Source organism: Balaenoptera physalus (genome assembly GCF_965194825.1).
Source record: "Balaenoptera physalus genome assembly, chromosome: 13".
NCBI classification, from domain to species: Eukaryota; Metazoa; Chordata; class Mammalia; order Artiodactyla; family Balaenopteridae; genus Balaenoptera; species Balaenoptera physalus.
In genome coordinates, this window is record NC_138892.1 from 7575489 (window position 1) to 7582142 (window position 6654).

Below are 6654 nucleotides of genomic sequence, written 5' to 3' on the forward strand. Positions count from 1 at the left end.
GTCACTCCGGGGTTCGTTCATTCAACCCCACAAACTTCCCTGGGAGCCTACCGTGTGTCAAGCGGCACTGGGCTCTTTGCTGGGGTACAGTGGTGAGCAAGACTGATAAGGCCCCTGCCCGGGCAGGGGTTAAATTCTGGGGAAGCTGGGGGAGACTTGGGGAGACATAGGGTAGACAAGTTCGGCAATCTCAGGTGGCAGTTGTGCTAGGGAAGAAATAAAACCAGGTGGCAGCATAGTGTGTGGTGGGAGTCCGGGGGGACAGGGGGATGTTTTAGGAGGTTGGGGAAGCCTTGTGTGACGAGGTGATGTTTGATCTGAGACCTAAATGACAAAGCCCAGATCTGAGGGAAGAGCATTCCAGGCAGAGGGAGCAGCAAGTGAAAGAATGTTGGAGGGACTGAACGGGGGGCCAGAGCAGTTGGCGCATGAGCAGAGGGGTTGGTGGGAGGTGTTGAGGCTGGAGGGGCCGGTGGGCCAAACAGTGCAGGGCCTTGTAGGTCAAAGAATGATGTGATTGATTTGCACTGTTGAGAACAGACTGGGGGTGGGGGGAGATGGGGTGGCAAGAGGGACAGCAGAAAACCAGAGAGGAGGGTAGCGCAGTTGTCAGGGAAGAGGTGAGGTGTATTGTGCATCTGCTCTGTGCCCAGAGCTGTGAAGAAGCTCTGGAAATTGGTTTGGTCCCTGCCCCCCAGGAGCTTAGAGTGCCAGGAAAAATGGAACAGCCCCTGTGAAACATGCAAAGGCAAGAGCTACGGGACTGCAGAGCCACCGTCAGCCACTCACTTGTACTGCACTATTCCAGCTTCATCTGGGATGTGCTTAGATTTCTTAATTTGTTTTTTCCAAAATGAAAACTTTGGGGTTATGTGAGTATAAAGATAATACAGATTTAGAAGATGTAAGCAACCAATAAAAGTACAAAGATGAGAGAAAAAAGTCGCCTAAAATTCCATCATCCTAAGATATGTTAACATTTTGTGAACATCCTTGCAGACGTATCTGTGGGTTCAAAGGCACGCGTGCTAGACATGCCGTGTTGTACCTGGCTTTGATCCCTTGACACGTGGTAAAGATCTGTACGGCCCCAGCAAGGTGGAGGAGAACCATGGAGGAGGGGGTGGGGGGGCTGACGGGATGGACAGAGGAAGTCCTAAGGAGAAGTTATTCCAGCAAAGTTCCCCAAAGCCTGAGGGAGCTTCAGATAGGAGTAAGATGCTCATCACAGATGTGTGCTTGGAGGTGGGCCCTGCTCTGGGGTGGGATGATAGTGTAAGAGGATTCCTGCCCAGGCTGGCAGGTTGGACCATGAGACCCATGTCTCCTCACGCTCTCATGGGGACCCTGGCCTGAGAGGGCAGGCAAAGAATCTAGTAGGGGTCTGGCACATCCCTGAATGTGAGCTCTTGACCATAAAGCCTGGCTGTTTTGGAAGGGGACAGAGGTTCCGGGACTGGTCCTGGTCCACAAGTTTGCCTGGGAGCCCAGAGTCCCCTGCAGAGATCTCTGTCCTACCTTTTCCCCAGCTAGAGAGCCCAGCGAAGTCAAGCTGCAGTGAGGGAGATGGACACCAGGTGGCGCTGTGGACCCAGGCGGCCCAGCCCACCGCCAAACTCGGCATGTCTTGGGTATCCCAGGTCACCTGAGCGTGCCCTGTTCCCCACACATCTCAACTTCTCCGTGACGCCCCCTAGAGTCCACGGGGCAACAGCCAAGCTCCTTGTACTCATGGATCAAGGCTCTCCTCAAACTTGTCCCCAGACCTCTCCAACCCGCACCCCCTGCTACATATGTGGGTGCCTATCACCAGTTTCCACCTCCAGCCTTGGTTTACCTCACCTGTCCTCAGAGCAACCCCCTTAGCGCTAAAGCAGCACCAGCGTTTCCTCTACAGAACCTTCCTGACCTCTCCCTAACCCAGGGTCGACCTCTCCCCCGCCGTAGATGCCTTCCAGCGCACTCTCCGCAGCTGGGGCTCTCCAAGGGCGGGGCCTGGCTCTGATTACCTGAGTGCCCGGCACAGAGCAGGCTTCTCGGAGTGACTCAATCCACCAGTTCAGTCCTGGTAGGGCTGACATTTCAGGGGAGGGCAGATCGTAAAAACCCTGAACTTGGACACAGACCAACCTGGATGGAGCCTCTGCCTCAGAGACCTTGATCAAAGCCATCCCTTCTCTGGGCCTGTTTCTGCATCTGGTAGTTTCTGGATCAGATAGCCTCGAAGGCCCCTTCCAGGGAGACTCGCCCCCGCCGCACCCTGTCCCACCAGCCTCATCCCCCAAGTGAAGTTTGAAAGGTGAGGAGTGACTTGCCCAAGTTCTCACAGTCCTGGGGCTGAGTTCTGATCTGCAGATGTCACTAACACCAGGTTTTGGGGGGCTGCTGCCCCTGCCCCCCAGCCCCAGGTGGGGCAGTACCATCCCTGTCCCCACTGTCTTTGGCTAAGGGAGCCCCAAGGGGGCCTATGACAACCCAGCACCAGCCTCCACCCCTCCACAAACACCACCTTTGAGCATGCGCCCTTCAGCTTAAGTTCAATGGACTTATTTATTGTGAAAACAATGTAAGCACTGCTGGCATTTTGAAAAGTGGAGAAAAAGACAGCTCACATCCACAGTCTCTCCAACTTCCCACTGCCCCTGAACCGAGATGGAATTAAAACCAGCAACCAGCCCTGACCTGTTCTTTGCAGAGCCTCTTTAAGCACTTCTCCTTCCCTGCACCCCTCGTCTTCCTGACAGCTCAGAGAGGCTGGCAGTGGTGGCCCCATTTATAAATGTGAAACAGGCTCCGAGTGGGAGGCACTTGTCCAAGGTCACCTGGCTGTGGAGCGGCAGCCCTAGGAACTGTCGGTCTGACTCTACCCCCACTATACCAAGGCTGCCCCTGGGGCTGGGACTGCCTACCCTCAGAAGGCCACACTCCAGGTAGGGAAAAAGCGGGTCAACACCTCCTATATTCATTCACTCAGCAACATGTGGACACTTGGCCTTCTACCAACAGCCAGGGTCAGGGAAAAGTGTGGGCTTTGGGGAAACAGAACTGAATGAGAATCCTGGCTCTGCTGTGACTCTGGGAGAACCACTTCACATCTCTGGTGTCAGTACCTACCTCTGGAAACTATACAGTGCAAGGGTACTCACCTCAGAGGGTTCTTAACAAAAGTAAGTGAAACGCGCAAGGGAAGAGCTACACTGCCCAAAGCAAACACAGAAGTCACTAACCTCCAAACCTCAGCCACTGTCTGGCCCAGAGGAGCCAAGAGTCTTCCTTTCTGATCAGGATTCTGCCAGGCTGGGGTCTCAGGCCCCCTGCTTTCAGGCCTGGCTTCCTTTGGTACTCTGGAAACATCCTTCTGGCCAGACCTCCCAGCCCCAGTTCCCCAGTCCTGCTCCTCCCTCTCCCTGGGGCCTCCCTGAGCACCAGCTGCCAGGGATGAGCTTCCCTCTTAAAGGGACACTCTGATGGCCATAAGGGCTACCCCACCTGGTCTTCCTGAATCTGTGCCTCAGGGCAATTCACTCGTCCCCCTCTGAGTTTCAGAGGCCTCATCTGTGAAATGGATTGTGGTGAAAATCCAGGGTGAGACTGTGAAAGGTACTTGTAAGGAAACTAGTTCACTACAGATCTAAGGCACTGGCATGCTACTGTCAGGGAGCTTATCTTTGTTTGTCTTTGGAAAGGTGGATCGAACCCTAGGAGGAAAAAACCTGCCCTGCCCTGTGGGCCCCACCCTACAGCTTCCAGATCCCAGAACCAGGGGTGGGACCCAGGTATCTGCATTTACCCAGTTCCCTAGGAATTCTTAAGCAAAGGAACAGGTATTGACTGTGAGATATCAGAGATTAATCGAGGCAGTTCCAGCCCCACCAACAGGCTGTAGACTAGGTGGACCCTGGGAGGGGTCTTGGGACCTGCGAGCACCCAGAGTCATAGAAGCCAGATCTAGATGGAACAAGAGGTGCAGAAAAAAGAGTTCCGTCTTCCCTCCCATAGAGATGGTTCCATTTGCTATGTGCATCCTACAGAAAACAAAAGCTTCTTGAGGGCAGGGTTCTTGTTTTGTTCCCTACAGTGTTCCTGGGACCCAGAACACAGTGTCTGGCACAACAGTCGTTCAATGACTGAACCAAACTCTGTCACAGGGCCTGGAAAGAAAGACAGATTTTTCTTTGCCTCTCCAGCATGGCTCCTCAGCTGGACACAGTTATTCATCCTGTCCTTAAAATATTTTTCTTGATATTTTGTTCATCATCTAATTTTGATTAAAAAAAATTACATTAAAATGCTATTTGTTGTAAATCAACTGTACTTCAGTAATTTTTTTTTTAAATGCTATTTGTTTTGGTTACTGAGCTTTTTGGTGCCCTCTTAAATGTTGTGCCTGCAGAAAGTACCTCACGCAGGTGCTACGTGCAGTGCATCCCTTTCCTTTTTCTGCACCAAGTGAAGACAGTAACATCTCCTAGAGATGCTGTCAGAGTGAATGAAGGTATGTGATCAAGTGTCCAGTATGGGGGCTGGCACATAGTAAGGGATCAATAAATATCAGTTATTACTATGTCAACTAAAGAAAAACACACAACCTAAAAGCTGCGAGTTATGTTTTATTTGGGGAACTTACTGAGGACTATAGATGGGGAGACAGCCTCTCAGAAAGCTCTGAGGACCTGCTCCAAAGAAGTAAGGGAGGAGCCAGGATATACAGGAGTTGTTTGCTGGAAAAAACATCAAAAGATTATTGCTAATCACAAAAAAACAGACATCTCAATTATTTTACTGCTTTTCTGTATATGGGAAGATGCAAGAGTCTGGGCTCATTGAAATTATTCCCTAGATACGCATCTTTATTATCTAGGGCCAGTCTCCAAAGTACATAATGCTTCCTGTTTTCCTCCATCCCTGAATTCCCCTCAGGGCCCACCATGGTGTGAGGCGTGGGGGCGTCTGCAGTGGCTGACGGCTTGATCTTTCTAGAACTGAAATGGCAGTCAACATTCTTCGTTTACTGGAATGGCAGGCAACAGTCACTGTCTGCAGGTGGAGATTACATCCCCATTTGTATAGATAAAGAAACTGAGGCCCAGCAAAGGAAGGTGACCTGTGCAAGTCCCTATGGTTATCAGGGGCCTCACTGTGGTTCTCCTGACTTTGCCTCCAGTTATCTCCTCAGGGTACCGCAGCTACCAAGACAGACAAACAAACAGGCCTATCAAAAGTATTGTGCACATCAGTGCCACTCATAGATGCGTGGAGTGTGTGTATGACCAAAACTGCCAGAGTTGATCACAGGCATCAGGGCAAAGATGGTGGATGTAGCAAAAACGCCTGCCTACCCAGGCACGCTGGCAAGCTGGAGGGCAACCCACAGGAGTACAGAGGGGAGTGGAGGTGGGCCTTTGGCTCTGGCTTCTGGAGGAAGAAATAGAGAATCTTAGAGACGACGAAGCTGCGGCTAATGCATTTCCAAGGGGGTAAAGGACTTTGAAATTTGCCATAATACCAACATCCAGAGACAGTCTGCTACTTTTCCATTAGAAAAATGGGATTATGCTTTTTCCATGTTAAATATTCTACAACACAGATTTTCAAGGCTTCACAGCAATTCATCTTACTGATGGATTGATCATAATTAATTTAACCAATCCCCAATTTTTTTCCTTTTCTTATTTTCTAAAAGATGAGGACTTCCCTGGTGGCACAGTGGTTAAGAATCCGCCTGCCAATGTAGGGCACACGGGTTCGAGCCCTGGTCTGGGAAGATCCCACATGCCGCGGAGCAACTAAGCCCGTGCACCACAACTACTGAGCCTGCGTTCTAGAGCCCGTGGGGCACAACTACTGAGCCCGTGAGCCAAAACTACTGAAGCCCGTGCGCCAAAACTACTGAAGCCCGTGCGCCACAACTACTGAAGCCCGTGCGCCTAGGGCCCATGCTCCACAACAAGAGAAGCCACCGCAATGAGAAGCCCGCGCACTGCAATGAAGAGTAGCCCCTGCTTGCCACAACTAGAGAAAGCCCGCGCGCAGCAACGAAGACCCAACGCAGACAAATTAATTTTTTTAAAAGTTGAATTGCTGGCTCAAAGGGTCTGCACATTTTTAAGGCTGTTGACATGAAATAGCCGTTTAATTAGTAACAGAATCAAGCACATCTATACAAATTCTTCTTTGGAGAGGGCCTGCTATGTGGGCTTTTTTATATTTATTATTTCTTTTCATGTGTAAAGCAACCCTACAAAGTATGTGGTGTTCTTCCCATTTTACAGATGGGGACACAAAGCCTCAGAGAGGTGAAGTGCCTTGTCCAAAGTCACATGGTTGGTGAAGCTGGGAAGACACCTAGAACTGACTCCAAAGTCAACGTGATGGTTAAATTGTTGTGAATAGAGAGGTGTTCAGGAAAGCTTCTTTTTTTTATGAATTTGTTTATTTATTTATTTATTTTTGGCTGCGTTGGGTCTTCCTTGCTGTGCGCGGGCTTTCTCCAGTTGGGGCGAGAGGGGGCTACTCTTCCTTGCAGTGCGCGGGCTTCTCATTGCGGTGGCTTCTCTTCTTGCAGAGCACGGGCTCTAGGCGCATGGGCTTCAGTAGTTGTGGCGCAAGGGCTCAGTATTTGTGGCGCACCGGCTTAGCTGCTCCGCAGCTTGT